Raw genomic sequence first — 18400 nt, forward strand, 5'->3', positions numbered from 1 at the left:
AGCTGAATGGGGGTGTGGCAGCAGAAGTACCCTTGTCAATAAACGGCGTGTCGTGATTGGCCCATACATGTATGGGCGTGGTCTCGTACAGCACAGCTGGACAGCCTAGACCCAGCTCTGGGCTGAGCATCTGGAAGGGGGCTGGCTGAGTGTGCACCATTCATTGGGTGTGCATGGGGGCGCCCGCTGCCTACAATAAAGTGAATGGCAGCAGTGAATGGGAGCCAGTCGCCTGGAATCTCTTCCACTCTCTCTGCATGTCACATACGAGAAGGAGCAGGGAATAGCACAGGAGGACTAAACTATTACAGTGCCAGCACAGGATACACTGATCACAAGCAGGATTAACCCAGGAACCCTACAAACCAACGGTGAGTACATGAGATCATCACATACATAGCACAATCTACTAAACTTCTGCACAGCATCACGTGTATAATGAGAATTTATATAGAAAAAGTTTTTCTCTGTGCATGCCAAGCGATCCTGGATCTCCTATTAGTTACATTTAACTTTTTCAGATCTGATCCTGGATCTCCTATTAGTTACATTTAACTTATTCAGATCTAATGAATGATCTCCCATTAGTTACCTGTACATTTAGTGATCTGATGAAGGATCTCCTATTAGTTACCTGTACATTTAGTGATCTGATGAAGGATCTCTTATTAGTTACCTGTACATTTAGTGATCTGATGAAAGATCTCCTATTAGTTACCTGCACATTTAGTGATCTGATGAAGGAGATCTCTGTGTCCCCCTCTCCGATCACATGAAGTTTCATGATTGGGGATAATAAGTTCTCTCCATAGCTAAACTCTGAAGACAGCAGCTGGAGAAATGATATTTATACAAAGAACTGACTCCTGTTTACATGAGAAGTGAGCAATTCTTGGAAGCCACAGAAAACTATTTATCTGGGGTCATATCTGCTGCTAGAAACACAAACATGAACAATCTGGGTGACACCGATCTGCAAAACTTTTCTAGGACAGTGGTGCAAGTAGTGACAACGTGCAGAGCTCATAGAGTTCATCTGATGATTATATTGTGACAAATAAATATTATTTTCATAGATCGGATGTGTAGGACAGTGGTGTCGCCTTGGTGGCTATGATTAGTACATTATGTTGGGCTTGATGTCATTCTGCAGCACATTTTATAGCGATCCAAATTGCAGATTTGTTTACAATACTTTAGTATAACAGCTGCAGAATTGAAAGATCTCCCAGCAGCTGCTGCAGCCTGACATGCCAGGAGAGCTAAGAGAGCAGCCAGGAGCAGATCGCCATAAACTTCCTATACATGTGTGTGTGAATGTGTATATACAGAGACATTCCCAGACTGGGAACTTACTGCACACCAATATACATCACACCAACCACAGCAACACAAAGCTGCTTTATATCTCATCTAGTCACACTGGGTTATTAATAAATAGCATCTAACATAATATACATGTGTGTTACATTCACTGCCAGAGATACAGGGCGAATCACTGCAGAAGTAGAAGAGTACATCAATGTGCATTCCATGTATTGTTGGCATTAAAAAGTGTATCACAAACTCCTACAGATATAAAACCATTAATAGATGAGTTATAGGTGCAGAACAGTTAGAAAAAAATATTCATTACATTTCATATCACAATTAAAAGATATATAGAAAGGGCAGCAATGTGAGAATACAGTTATATAAAATATATATTACATTTTGTATAAGCATTTATAGACATATAGAAGGGGTAGCAATCTAAGAATACAGTTATATATATATATATATATATATATATATAAATATTACATGTTGTATAAGCATTTATAGACATATAGAAGGGGCAGCAATGTAAGAATACAGTTATATATATATATATATATATATATATATATATATATAAATATTACATGTTGTATAAGCATTTATAGACATATAGAAGGGGCAGCAATGTGAGAATACAGGTATATATATATAAATATTACATGTTGTATAAGCATTTATAGACATATAGAAGGGGCAGCAATGTAAGAATACAGTTATAAAAAATATATATTACATGTTGTATAAGCATTTATAGACATATAGAAGGGCAGCAATCTAAGAATACAGTTATATAAATATATATTAACCGATGTATTGTAGGTGCAGAACAGAAGGAAGGAATATATATTACATTTTATGTCAGAAGGGACAAATCTGTAAGAATAATTTGATAATAATATAAAATACATTCAAAAGCGTCATTAATTGTTAAATATAAGAGGCAGAATGGTAAAAATACATTTATATAAATATAAATTACATTTAATGTCCGTATTAGGAGATAAACAGAAAGGAAATAACTGTAAGAATAGAGTATAACATAAAATCTAGATTATAATTACTATTAGCACTAACAGATATATAGAAGAGTAAGAAATGTAGTAATACATTTTGTATAAATATGGATTTGATATCAGCTTTAATAAATACACAGAAGTAACACAATAAATAAATGTAACGATTTTTTTAGATTTAATATCACCATTGAAACGTTATAAAACTGATGTATAATTGTAGTAATGAATAGATGTAAGGATGAACATTTAAAGTACATGAAATAGATGTACAAAAAGGACAGGATTGTCAGAATAAATATGTGCAGCTATGTATTACATTTACTATCAGAATTATTATATGTACAAAATGAAAAGGACTGTTAGAATGTGTCTGTATGTATATTTATATATATAACATTTAATATTAGAGTTATCACATGTAAAAAAGGAGCAGAATTGTATATATATATATATATATATATATATATTACACATTTTTATATCTGCATTAACACGTGTATAGTAAATATATAATTGTAAAAATAAATCCCATGTTTAACAGTTATCGTCAGCATTAATGTTTAATCGGTGCAGAATTATAAGAACAAATATATAATACTATGTAATACATACATTATATAGATGTTAGATGTATAGTAGTTGTATAATAACATTAAAAAAACATAAAAATATGCAATTATATATTACATGTATTACCAGTATTATCAGTCGGTGTATTATTGTTATATCTATGTAACCATATATTACATTTATCAGTATCAATATATGGAGTAGGTGTAAAACTCTACATATTTATTATAAATTCTAATAATAATTATATACCCTTGCATTACAAGAAATGCCCACGGTAATAGATGTATGGCAGGTGTAGAACTGTAAAACTACATATATGTAATAGGCATTACATATATCTGAGTCAACAGGTGGATAATTCCTGTGTTATTATTTTTATAAATATAGAAATATATCATTATGAATAGATAAGTGTATACATGTAAATATTACAACTATGCAATACAAATATAGCTAGTATTTATAGATTTAGAATATATATATATATAATAATTGTAGATAATTGTCTTTCTAAAGTTCTGTACCTGTTAATTCCGGTATAAATTTATGAAACTAATATATATATTTATATATATATATATATATATATATCAAATACCAGAATTAACAAAATTAACATATATATATCAAATAGCAGAATTAAGAAGTACAGAACTATAGAAAGACATTCATCTACAATTAATTTCATATAAGCATCAATAGAGGTATAATCACAGAACTGTAGAAGGACATATATGCAATACTATATATATTATTATTTTTATATATATAATATTTATTACTAGCATTATAACTATAGTGGAGTTTGGATTGTACACATTGTATACATTATATTTATATTTGAGCTGGTCCAGCAGATGAGTGGTATGGCCAATCTGAGCGCTGTGTGGCCTGGATTTTGGCAGATTGATAGACAGATCGGTGAATTGTGTTAGAATTGGGCTTTTCCCTTCCTAGGCTGCAGCTGTGTAGGCGCAGGCTCCCATGGGATACAAGTTTGGTAAATCTATATTTCAGAAGTTTTGTAAATGCCTGTCCGATTGGGCACACCTGTCACCCCCCCCTGTAAAATTTATGAATGTTGCAGGAAGGAAGCAATGGCTAAAAATCTGTTGTGGGATTTTTCATGATTTAACAGGAAGCAGATCTTGTGGTGGTCGTGGGATGAGATTACCACCCACGGATAGCAGAATCCCCGGGTGGGGTGCTGGGTGCTGCACTGGCCCTCAGTGATCAGTCATTCTGGCAGTGTAGGGAGCAGAGCTGTCACCCAGCAAAGCCCTCACCCCATGCCTGACATCCACCCTTTACTGACCGTGACCTGACTGCTGCTGGATAGGGGTGGGGGAGGCATATTATGTGGGCTGGGAATTAAAGGGTTAAACACTTTTACAAGAGGGTCACCCACCGGTGCTATAAATCTGCTCTGTTATTACACTTGGGAGGAATTTCCGCTTGTGTTATCATTTAGCCAGTTTTATATAGTATCCCATGTGTGTGTTCAATCTGTTGCTGAGAAGAATATAAACTAAATACATTTCTTCAGTATGATTTATTACATTTTTATACATTTTAGATAAGTGTTCTAATTTTCTATTATTTTGTCATTGAAATATTCTACATCTAATATATTTAATTACTTTGCTTTGTGAAGGAGAATATGATGATGATGACTACAGTGAACATTATAAAAGAATAAATAGAATCAGATTGGAGAGGTGTAACAGTATTACAATATATGATGACAATAATCAATTTCACCTTTTATTATTTTATGTTTTAAAATTTTTCAAATGGTTTTATATTAGCGCAGCAAGATCTCTATAAATAAATATTTTATATAAAAATACTTCTGAGAATAATTTGGAATATTTATTGATCGAATTGTATATTCGGCAGCAATTTCTGATGTTATAGACTTATTGTGGAAATAAATCATCTGATCATGCACAGATTTTGTTCTGCAGAATTGATAGCATTCAGTGCACATGATTTCTGTGTTATTCTGGACACGTGAAAGTCTTGTGGAGCTTCCTCGGTTAATCCGAGATCTACTTAAGAAATGATAGATGCCTGGTGTATATCCGTCTATCTAGTTGGGAGATGAGGGATGAGGGTGTGGATCCCAATTAATAATCTGATCCCTACTGATAATAGCAATCTGCAGCACTGCTATAAGGGACAAAGGAAGAATGACACTCTTGTGTCTGTACTGTTCAGATCCTAAAGCTTGGATAAAACAATCTACAATTTGATTTCTTTTAATCATAGATATCCTTGCATGATTGGATGTATGCTAATATATTAGTACATACATATACATACACAGTCATCTCATGGAATAAATTATGTGGTTAGGTAATAATAATAATAATGATGCAGTTACAAAATACATATTGTAAAATAAAAATGATAAAGTTACAAAATGCATCTTGCTCACCCCCTGCTGAGAATTGAGGTGACTTATGTTAGCCCAGTGATTAACAAAAATGCATTAGTTGACCCCCACCAGACTTATATGTGCTGCATGTTCTGGCCCTTTATCTAAGAGCAGATCTCAGCAGCAGGCACAATAGAAAGTTTTTTGCTGGGAACAAAAGCTGCGATGTGATCTGGGTTCAGCTCTGGTCATCAAGAGAACTGACAGCTGCAGGTGCTGGGCACTCTCACACAGGAACCAGGGGCCCCATGGGCTGATGGAAAGGGCTGCCTGAGACATAGCCCCATCCACTCCTGCTACAGGCACCATGGAAAGCATTTATCACACATTCAACTGTTTGTTATAGATCATTCTGCAACAGGCTTTGTACTTTATAGTCACATTCAGCTTCTTATTCATTCCAGAAATTCAGTGTTAAGCACTGGAGAACCTTTGATCAATATGGTTGTTAATATTATTATTATAATATTAAATATTGTTGAGAATAATAAAAATGTTTATACTTATAATGGGTTCCTTGCTGTTTGTGTTTTCTCTCTTAGTGAGTTTTCTCACACTTCTGTTTCCTCCCTTATCCCAAAATACATGCTAGTACGTTAACTGGATACTCTAAATAAAAATGGCCTTATGATAGGGACACTTGGCTACAAAAGGGGCATTAGATTGTGAGCTATTGACAACCATTAATAGGACAACTATTGACATGAATATGGACTCTGTAAAACGTTATGTAATATGTTGGCGCTATATAATAATTATAGTAATCACATTCATCCATACACCCCACAGGTAATAACTGGGCTGCTTTACTAAAAGCATTGAGAATCTTAATATTAAAAAAAAATTCAATATTCTAAATAATCCAATCATCTCAAAAGCATCTACACATGATTAGGCATTCTAAGGTATGTTTTTCATAAGAAAAGTTTCTAAACTTTAGCCGATTATGTGCATGCTGTTATGTTCATACATACAATAAAAGTAAAGCTTTTATAAAATTTGCATCATGGCACGCTTTTGATATGTTTTGGATGCATTTTGAATTTGTAAAGTTTTGTCTGGAGCTTTCAGAACACCAAACATTTTATTTTATACAACAAAATATTAAATATAAAATATTTAAACCAGAGGCTGATCTGAGTGCTGAGCAGACGTGAAAATTAAAAGTTCCTACAGTGCGTTTTCGGCATTCGCTGATTTATTTAGTGCATTTCAAACTGCAAATTTCCAAATTTTTATAAAGCAAAAAGCAACATAAAAACATTATGATTTTTATGTGTGTAGCAGACCCTTCCTTTTTATGTTACAAAACATTTGAAAGGCTTCAATACCTAGAAGCAAATGCTGTGTTGTTAAGCCGGCAGGAATGAGGCCTAACAGTTTGCACAGTTTTAATGCAGAGTGGTGGTATGGGATACAATGCACAATAAATATGGAGATTTATGAATACAGGAAAACATTACACAGACATACAGCAGAATTACATTACAGAGCTGAGAAGGGTGTGAAAGGAGAGAGGATTTGATAGCTGATCCCAAAAGATATTAATAGGATCTTGTTACAGAAAGGGGTAGTAAGGTTATGTATTTAGAAATAGATACAGCTGCATATTTTAAAAGAGGCAACAGAACACAGATCTCATTTAGTGTGTTTGTACAGTTGTAGCACACATTATTTGATTATCTGATTCATAAGTTTATATACTAATTTAAGGGAGCTTATCATCAAAATGCCAGGCTGGCTCTATCTCCATGTGACTCTATAGCTCTATATCAATCCTCCTGCTTATTTTTCTATTATATATATATGATGACTACATGCTTTTTCCGATATATATATATATATATATATATATATATATATTTATTTATTTTTTTTGTTACTTTTATACTGTTTTTTTGTTTAATAGGTACCATCCAAAACATAAATGTGTTTATTTAGGGACAGTGGAATTGATTTAGATATATGGATGATAGATAGATAGATAGATAGATAGATAGATAGATAGATAGATAGATACAATGGCATCTAGTTATAAAGCAGAGAATCTGACATTCACTGAAACATTCTCTGGTGGAAAATCAGGTCCATTGTTTTCAATGGCAGTGATTAATTCTCCACTAGGAAATGTTTCAGTGAATATCTGATTTATTGTTTTATAAAAGGACCTCATAGGGATCATATACATTGAGTGTATATAAAAAATTGAGGGGAAGTTTCCCCAAGTTAGGATATATAGTTCCATGTCTTTAAGTAGCAGTTCATTGTGATGCATTGTGGACCCCATACGCTGTAGGTATATGTTCAAACTATATAAGAATATTGTGCGTATGCATTAATTTGAAGTCATTGCCGTATGTATTATTATGTAATGTTTATTTATGAGTTCAGTCTATAATCTCTTTCCATGTTTTTGCCATCTAGTATTACGTCCAGTGGCCCAGATCATTGTCTCGGCACTCTGTAAACGGAGCTGTATATTGGTGGGGAATATTGTATAACATATATGTAGGTTGTCAGCACAAGGCAATGTGCATGAGATGATGGAAGTTTATGTCGCCCCTCTGAAAATGGAGAGTGTCCCCCGCATCACATGACCCTCTAATAGAGGGAAGGTTATGTGACCTGTCTGTGCATGAACATGTGCATTGATTGAGCTGCCTGGAAATGGAGAGGCGACCCGATAGATGTTTTCTGTTACCAGGATACACAGATATTTACATCAGGCCATAGGCATCCTATAATCAGTCTGTGTGTAAGATTAGGCCTCATTAGGCCATCAAGGGGTTTCCTCTTCTCCTTGGAGTGTAAATCCCAGCTTGTACTCTATATACCTCCTACATAGCTGAGGGGCAGTATATTAGAATTATATACCTTCTGTGTGGGTGTAATAACTGAGATATTTATATATGATTAAATGTAGAATTCATTATATATTGTCTAGTTGTCTCTAATAAAGAGAGCTGCATGAATGTGTTTATTGCATATCTAATTGGAGTTGTCTTAATTAAAGAGAACGAGTCACCAACAAAATACAGCTATGCAAGTAGATAAAAAATCAGGGAACTTTTTGTAACTTTTAATAATTGGAATCGATGTGACAAATGTATAAAAATGCAGTTTGGGTGCTGCCATGTTACATAGCTACCTGCATTGTTCAAACACCAAGGAGTGTCTAGATTTTGCTGTGGAGGCGGACATTTAAAGCCACTCTGATAAGCTTGTGAATGACGAGAGTTAAAATCCAATTAAAGCCTCACATTTTTTAATTTGTTATGTAGTCAGGCTGGATAGCAAGTGAAGAGTGTGGCATTTGTTAAATCTGACAATATGCAGAGATCTGTAAGTGTTGTTCTGAGGAGCTGGGCAGTGGCACAAAGGACATTAGTCCAGGTCTCCTGCAAGGAGGTGATTATGGAGAATGAGTCTTGTTGGTTAGGGCATTGTACAGAGGAATGCCAGACCACTAGAGACCCAAAGCCATGTAATCTGTGTTAGAGCAGCAGTCCGACTCTCCAGTGTGCTGCCAACACAGGGCAGGCTTTAGTTATTAGCACAATCACTTAGTAAAAAATACTGCAAGACACGTTAAAAAGGTAGGCTTCAATTTGAACCTGTCCTGCTAGGTTTACTTCTAATATTAGCTCTGTTGCAGAGCTATGCACGCACAAAAATCTACAGCATCTGATACACTTCAAAAAGAATTTGATGCCGGATCCCTTACCATGTACTGTGTTTAATCTATGGGCTACTAGGTCACTGTTGGCATCACAGAACACAATGGGGGCCAAGCATCTGACAATTCTAGAAGTGTGTCAGATACTGAAGACTGGGGGTGCCCAACTGGTGGATCACGATCTTCTGGTAGATCGCAAGGCAAGACCAGTAGATCGCGGAGCCCTGCCTTTCATAATAAACTCTACCAGGCACAGGAGTTATTAATTCCAACTTTTTATTGTTGGTAGATCATTTTGACTTGGTCATTTTAAAAGAAGCTCGCAAGTCAAAAAAGTGTGGGCACCCCTGCTGAAGACCTTTCAGCTCACATGTACAAAGTTCAACCCACGGGTGGTAGGATAGGTGAGTAATATCTCTTTTGGGTTACATCCACTTAACATGAAAGGTGCTAAGTTTAATGATTTTCTGTCTCTGGCTTTAATGTTTAATGGCTTACAAAGCAAGAAACAACATGCAGATCAGGAATTGTGACTTTAACTTTCATTTGTAGCATGCTTGTTTCTGAAAACAAGCATGCTACAAAAAGTAGTGAAGTAAGAAACTAGGGTCAGCAATGGCAGCCTGCGTATTTCTCATGGAGAAGGTTTTCTTTAATGTCATGTTGTGTATGAGTAGTACTTTTGTACCACTCACATGTCGTCATCTTGGCACGTTTAGTACAATTTGGCAGCTGGTCTCATATCACATTGCAAGTTGCCCAAAAATGAACCATATACAACCAACCAGATTCGTCTTGTGCATCTGTTACAGGTCATAGGGTAGATATTACTGAACTAGCAGAAGAACAATGATTGCCATGAATGTGGTTAGTGCTTCCAGCACTTGCCTAAGAGCAGGACTAGCTTATTTCTGGACATATTTAATTGCGCTATTATGGGATCAGCCTCTACAGACAGCCCCACCGTCATGCACAATTGTGTGACCTGTTTGCACAGGTAGCCCATTTGCTTATATTAGGTAGACAAACAGGTCAGCAACAAGGATGTAAAAATGCAAATACCTAAAAAGTGAGTAACTAAAGGTATTTACCAATGTTTGTCAAGAATGATTCCCTGTTTATGGGCTGAGAAAGCGCTTGCCTTGTATGTCTCAGTGTTTCTTGTATCTAAAATAAACCTGCAATGCAAGAACTAATAAGTTCATATGTAACAAAGGTGGAATGTGAAGAAAAAAGTGAATTCATTGTATCAGTATACAGCAAGTAGTCTCTAGTGAACCTATAAAAAAAGATGTAAAGGATACAAAACATTAATCCAAATCTACAAGATCTGTATTGTTCCTACCAAAAGAATATTTTTATTTTCACTTCAAAGGAAATGTGAGAGCACAGACATATTGGAGCTGCCAGTGGTGACTTGTTTTTAAAGATGCATGCTCTAAGATTGTCATTGCAATCCTTTCTTGTTTACCTGGTGAGTTACTATCTTGGAACAAGCTTGGAGATTGCAAATTAAATTTTTTTCTAAATTTTTAGATTTTCTACATTTTTTTAGATTTTCTACATTTGTAGAAAAAAGTGTCCCAGCGTCCCCCTAGTTAGTTAAGCAAGAATTAGGATAACAGTCATGGAGCCTTCTAATTAAAAATGTCAGTATTATGTTGCTATTATTTAAGAGTTGTTCATATGTATGTTATAGAGGTTCAGCAGTCCTGGCAAAATTATGACAGATTTGGCTAGATACATTTTTTGTAAACCATAATGCACTAAATGGCCTTGGAGTGTTTCAATGGATATCAATGCAGGCCACCCATTATAAACAGAGACAGACGAGAGCAGCGTACTTGGAAGACGCAGCACGGACAGCATAGGAAAAGCAGATACACCCCATAGGGAGAGATTAGTGTCAGTTAGGAAACTGTACTTTAATTCTGATTGCTAGGTTTTGGGCAATCGGCCATTCAATGTGCCAGTCAAGGCTACCCATATTAACTTGATTTTAAAGGTGCATGGTCCAGTATTGTCATGCAGATTCTCTGTTGGATGTACTGACCCGGAACAAAAATTCAGCTTGTAAAGTATAACCTCCATTGACATTTTTTTGGTTAAGTGTGTGCTTTTTAATAGTACATGTTTTGACAGTGTGTGTTTTTAGGGGCAAACCTGCTTCAGCATTGAACCCTGCATGGCTCCTCGCTGTTGGCATCTTGCCAGCTGCTCAGTTACTTGCACCATACATCTGTTTCTGCTAAGTAGTGTCTTCACATTTGGCAGCTAGTGGCAATGAGTGGTACTAGTATTCACTCCCTATGGAGCTACAGCAGAGAGATGCTACATGTTATATCTCCCAAGAGGCAGCGGGTCCCTGACATGAGGAAGCACTAAGTGCATCACAACCTCACCGCTAGTGTGAACATCATGCCCCTAGCAAGGTACCCAGCCTAAATGGTCAAAAAAGGGAGCATGCGACTTCCCACCCTTCCTTCCCATACCATGTTGCTTTTAATATTGGACAGGTAACTTGCAAGAGAGGGAGATGGAAAAGTACTATTATTACAATTCTGAAGGACAGGTTCCTCTTTTTTATCCTCCACACCATTGCCCCAACAGGGATATTGGGGTAATTTGGGGGAGCTTGTGCTCCCAGAGGTACCATACCTATTTCTATCAAAAAGTTCAAAGTAAACTAAAACATTCACACAGGGAAAAACTAATTTAATGAAATAAAAAAATAAATGTAACAAACTGACCTAATGTAAAAAATTTTCATCACTTGTCCAATAATAAAATCCACATCACCTGCAGTGTTCAACAATACAGACCTCATCCGCTGGTGTTTACATACAGCATTACCACTGCTAAATGACAGATCTATCTGCTGTGGTAACCGCTCCGGAAATAATGGGTGCATCATTGACCAAATTTGGTCAATTGCATCACCTAGGATTCCTGTGGGATTATCACACCCATTAAATCTGTCATTTAGTGATATGTGTGCAGTATGTACAGAATGTCAGGTGTTGGGTCATTGTAATTGAGGAGCGTTACATCTCTGGACACCATGATTGATGTGAATAACATCACTGGATTACATGATTGACAAAAGATTTACTTTGGGGGACAAAAATAATCCGTATTTTCATGTTGTAAGTATGCGTTTGCCTTTTTATTTCATGGTGTATATGTGCTTTTTAGGTTGTAACTCTGTGAATGAGTAAGAGGTACTTACGTATCTCTGTATACAATCACCTGGGAAAAAGAATTCCCCCACATATTACACCAACCTTACCATTTTGGTGGACAAGAGGTGGGAAAGGGGGCATTGTCTGTTAACACTGGGCCATTGGTACTTTTCATAAATATTCCTTTATTGCATCCAAAATTTAAAAAATAGTTTGGGTTTTAGATGTGCTTTAAGATTATATAATGTCATAAATTACAAAAATGTATTTAGAAATAAAAAAAAAGCAATGGCTAAGAGAAGGGAGACAATAATATGGGGTGATTAGGGTTGAAAACAATTTTATTTTACTTTGATCTGCACATGTATGAATAGAAGTAAATACAACGTAACAATATTGTTGTTACATAGTTACATATTTCCATATGTCTAAGCCTAAAGTACTTTTTTAAAGTTTTGATCTTGTTACATTCATATTATAAACTACCACTACTACCACTAAATATTTACATGGAAGGATTAGAGCAGTGGTTGGCAAACTTTTTGGACTACTAGGCCATTTCAGGAGGTCAAGAAGACACACTAGGCCAGAAACAAACAAGGTGTCCAAGGAAAGTTTTTTCCAACCGTGACTGCAATCGAGCAGCCTCAGTCTTCCGCTCATCTGCAGTTTAGTCTCTGTACGTGTGCGTGTGCTTGGCGTCGAAATGCCCCTTGAGATTCGACCACTTGAAAGTGCTGTTGGTGTCGTTGCACACTAAACACAAGGTTTTGTTGTCGCATTGGATGAAGAATAATTTGTCAGTCCATTGGGGGTTGAAGACACGACGTTCGAGGTCAACCTTCCGGAGACTGGTAGCTGAGCAATGCTTCTGCTCTTTAGGCATAGTAATTGGGGTTACTGTTTGGGAACTCGATGATATCAATGATATCGCTGAAACTCGCAATTATGCGACAATGCAGTTAGGCCGGATTCAACAATAAATAACTAGGGGGGGCGTTAGGCCGGACTGGAATACTGGCTAGGTCATATATGGCCTAAAGGCTGGAGTTTGCCTACTTCGGGATTAGAGTTTTTGACACTTTATACAGACAGTTTTGAAGAAGACAGTCACTACACTTTATAAAGGTCGGCTAGAGTCAGACTGCTGTATAGTATTCTGTGTCTAATTGGTGCAGTTATACAACACAGCCAAGTGAAATAATTACTTTGTAACATTATTCCATACATGGAGAACCTTGGTAGAAATACCTAACTAGTGAACAAATGCTTTTGTGGGTGACACACTGATCTCAATTTACTAAACTAAAAGAATTAACTATTCTATTTTATATATATATATATATATATATATATATATATAAAAATGTATATATTATATAGTTTATATATATATATTAGATCATTTATTATTACATTTATGGTACACTTCGAATATTGGCCTGCATGTAAGTGTGGTCCTTCAAAAACATAGTGGCCATAATTGTCAGGCAGTCTGTATACTCACAAATATCCACATGCAGTATTTTCATAATGTTTCTGATTGAAATAATGCTTTAATTTTATGATCTTTATGGGGTCTTCAAAAAGGTTTAGCACTTTTAGTAATGCATTGTGCAGCACAGCAATGTTTTCTGCATGCACAAACATTTTTGATTGGCATTTAAATAAGGACACCTCCTGCCTAGCGTTACAAGTTATAACAGCTGGAGATAAAGGAACATATATACAAAAATATAGGATAATATGACTTTCATACGATTTCACACTTGTTATTTTATATTGGTATATTAATAAAGATGTTTATACACCAGGCACTAGATGGAGCTCTCGGTGGTGCTGTGCTATATCTCTGTTGTTGAAATAATTTACCATTGTTATCACTGGGGTGGTCCAGGTTCATTGGAAGAAGGAGTAGTAAATCATAACTTTTATGTACCACTACAAAGCAGGAAGCAGAGTTTGAGTTTGTAATAATAAAATATGGCTGCTCTGAGTACTTATTTAATATACATAAATACTTAATGTAATAATTCAACATACATTAATGGTATAGGTTACAGATATAGTCATCAAGTTTGGGGCACCATTGCAGCTACTGCCCAAGTGCAGATAGATAGATAGATAGATAGATAGATAGATAGATAGATAGATAGATAGATCAATATGGACAAATGACACATGCAAGCAAATGGTACCATTCCAATACCTTGGACTATCTTGTGCTATAATATGTCACTAGGACTGAACACTGCCCTTATCCCAGCACCTGCCTCACCCATGTATAATATAAATGTACCCACTCCTAGAAAGCTCTTGGGTAGCTACATGGTCTGCACAAATGTCCACCCCTGGAACAGATTGTATACATCAGGTTTAAAGTTTATATGTAAAAAAACAAAAAAGGAAACAATACATTTCCAGTAATCTAAAAAAATAGGAAGAAACACAAATGAGTTGCATACCTATTAAGTATTATTATGAGATAAAGTAATGACTGCAGTTCATTTTGTACCTTCATTGCTTCATTTGAGCAATGCAGCAATTAAATATCTACTAATAGTATAGTACAAGTCTTAATAAACAGGCATTTCATTGTAATCAAACCATAAAAATAGTGAAGTATACTTAATCATATGCCTACAATATGTGGGCATTTACCTTGTAACTAATTTTATGCAAAATAAGTAAAAAAACAAAACAAAACAAGAGAACAAGTCAAGTTCCTTGTATTACAACATAATAGTAGTGGTCTGTTATTACCCATAATGTTACCTATTACGATGTAATGTGGATAGCTGCTTCAGAACCTCTTCATCTGTCAGTCATATATTTTATATGTATGGTCATCGTTGAGGAGCTTCTGTTCTGTCTTTGTGTCTTATTTTCAAAGTGTGCAAATGAAGTCGGTGAAAGGACGTCATCCTTTGTCATCTGCATGCACAGGATTCACTTCATTTTATTATTCATTTGCATAGTATGGGTAACCTTGTAATGAGTTGCATTGTTATCGTTGCCTAAGTTTTGGGTATTTTCATTAGTTTTTGTCCAATATTTCTAACCATGCATCTTTTTCATCAGTTTTTACTGATTTATTGGTTTAGTTGGCGCTATATAAATCCTGTTTAATAATAATAATAATAATAATAGTAAGGTGCTGCATAATATGTTGGCACTATATAAATCCTGTTTATTATTATTATTATTAATAATAATAATAATAATAATAATATTAATAATAATAATAATAATAATAATAATAATAAAAATATTAGTAAGTATGATGTTAAATTTGGTTTGATAAAGTAGGATAAGGCTGACTTGCAGCAATCAATTGTAAAGTATAGATTGTCATTTCATTAGGGATGATTTACTACATTTTTACAGAATGTTCACTTACAATGATGTGAAGGTAAATAATACTTTACTTTGAACATAACGCCCAAGCATGTGCAAAAAAAAAAAAATTGAAAAAAAAGGATTTTACATGCGTCATAATATTAGAGTTATACATGATTGGATGATTGAAGTCAGTACAGATGACAAATGAACTGTGGCGTGTAAGTGGAAAAATTCTCGGTTCTCTGTGCTAAACTAAAAAGAGAGAGCTTTGTGATTGGAGGGCGGCTGACCCGTAAAAGTCACATGACCATACTCCCTCCCAAGCTCCCAGCCAGTCTAGAATCCAAAAGCCAACAAGCACAGTGCACATTTGTAATATACATTGCAATACAACTCCATGGGCTGATAAACTAACCTCTCAATGAACTAGTAAAGGGATCATTTGGATTCCTAACCAGTATATTTCTGTTGAGGAATTCGAAAAATATGCAAGGGATTTATTTAACTGGCGTCTTGCTGAATCTGGGGCTTTCATCAATTGCAAAGGGCAAATGTTTGCTGAGCCATTAAAACTGAAGTGAACTGGTCAATGGGGTCTTTTGCATGCCACACTCTATGCCCACACATGTAAAACTTTATGAGTACATAGTATCATCATTAGGTAAATAAACATATTCAAACTATGCATAGAAAGAAGATGCGATGGGATAGAAGAGATGGGATATAAAGCTTATCCTGAAAGGGACCACTTTAATGATGGTGACATGGATAATCCAAAAACAAGAAAAAAAGCGCCGGGGACATTTTCTTTGGACAAAAAAAACTTTGCATGTCTCTTCTGCCAAAAACCTCTACTTCCTAGTGACGTTTTTTTTTTTTTGCGTTCCAATTTTGGTGTTTATTGCATTATTAATGCATTGTTTGTTTTACATACAAATGTTAAACGCTCAGTGAACGCAGATATTAAAATAATCCCTAGCTCAAGTTACTTTTCTCTGAATAAACGTGTGATTTGATTTGCTTCTGAGTCTGACGCTAATGTACCATTCCACCAGAGGGTCCTACGGACAAAGCCTTCTATCAATGTTATATTAGGTTTTTGGTTCCAATTATAAGTTTCTGACCATTGTGACCCATTATTATTATTAGCCATTATTTATATAGCGCTGACATATTACACAGCACTTCATATAGTTCATTGTCATATCTCTAGGTTGTCCCTCAATGAGACTCACATTCTAAAGTGATAGTCAAATGTCATTAACATAGTCTAAAGACAATTTTGAGGGAAAGCTGATTACCTATCTGCATGGTTTTTTGAATGTGGGGCCCAAAGGAAACCCACACAGATACACGGAGAACATACAAACTCCTATTCAATTCTTTAAAAAAGTTAAACACTGCAGCATACAACATTATACTAATACCAATGCCTGAACTACATTATTAACATTTGTGATTCACCAGGGGAGTTTTATATTTGTGGTATATTTGCTGATTTTTGTGTACAGATAAAGAGAACAGTTTTGACCTCATCTCATAGGCCATTCTTAAGTAGTAGAGTGCTGAGAGTCTGTTTAAAGGCTACATTGGAGGTCATATGAGTGTCTTGTGTCTTAAGGGAGGACATTTCACAGCAGGGGTGCAGCACAGTATAAATTCTGGATTCTTAGTGAGAGGAGGTGTAGACAGGCCTAGATAAGTAATTCCAGTGAGGATCAAAGATACTATATGGGATAGTAGTCAATAAAAAGAGAAGTTATGCAGTTGGGGTCTGAAATCAAAGAAGTGTAGCTAGACCCAAAAACAAAAATATATTGCAACGTCTCTTTCTTCTTTATTGTTACTTGGTAATCCTGTAAATAACGCATATCATGTCCTATATGGGATTTATTCTCAATCACTATGCTGTTTCCATATAGGAAACCATGGTTGTCACCCAGGCTGGACTTCAAACATGTCTTTCTCTCTTAAAGTCAAAGTAAACCAAGTGTGTACTCACCTGTCCTTGTTTTGTTGTGGTGCCATCCAGATTGGCCGCACTAGAATGACGTAACTCCTGTGTGCCTGGATAGGCTGGTCACAAAGTGAAAGTGAATCAGGTTGAGTTGGCTGGTGGAAAAGCAACCAGTCTACCTATGGATAGCTCCATTCGCAACTAGTAAAGCCATGTAAGACAGAGCTGGGAAGCAGCACAGAGGAAATAAAACTTATTGCTACTGGACACTTTTAGGGGAATTCTAACTAAATAAAATGTTTGTAAAGAGATGGTCTTTAATATCTGTGTCACATTACAGTTACTGTAATGGGATGTGTCATAGTTTATCTGTAAAGTTGGACAAAGGACACCCTCTATTGTGAAGGTCCAATGCTGTGTACATATAATTGATTTATTCTAAAAGAGAATTCTAAAAGAGAATAAATGCTTTCCTGCCTTCACTGCTAAATGCCAATGTCATGAGTAATAATGGCTAACTGAAACCTTTTGATATTGGTACTTCCAAGACTTTTCTTATTTATGGTGGTGTTTGGAGACTTGAAAAGGTCACCTTAAAGTGGACCTGACAGTTAATAAGTCTACACAAATAAATTAAAAATAAATTCTCAAAATAGTTAATGACGATCAATAATTAAAAGCTGTACATCTGTAATTGATGGTGGGATTGCTAATTATGTATGCCCTTTTATAAGGTGTGTTTTTACTTTTATAATCGTCTATTTATATAGCCTTTTATTTTTATATACCTGTGAGTGGAACATTCACACAATACCTAGCACTCATTTGTATAAAATTCAATACATGATTGTAAGCTGTGTCATAACCGACTACTAACCAACTACTAACCACTAC

General features: G+C 35.4%; 1 protein-coding gene across 1 annotated transcript in view; it reads left to right on the forward strand.

Annotated features, from left to right (window-relative positions):
• Positions 1 to 213: 213 nt before the first annotated feature.
• The window catches only part of PITX3 (paired like homeodomain 3), a 49132-nt gene continuing 30945 nt past the window's right edge, over positions 214 to 18400 (forward strand). Inside the window, exon 1 of the mRNA XM_072423978.1 lies at positions 214 to 371. The gene's annotated coding sequence lies outside the window, so the exon portion shown is untranslated. The remainder of the gene's footprint in view (positions 372 to 18400) is intronic.

The sequence above is a fragment of the Pyxicephalus adspersus genome, chromosome 10 (genome assembly GCF_032062135.1).
Source record: "Pyxicephalus adspersus chromosome 10, UCB_Pads_2.0, whole genome shotgun sequence".
Taxonomy (NCBI): domain Eukaryota; kingdom Metazoa; phylum Chordata; class Amphibia; order Anura; family Pyxicephalidae; genus Pyxicephalus; species Pyxicephalus adspersus.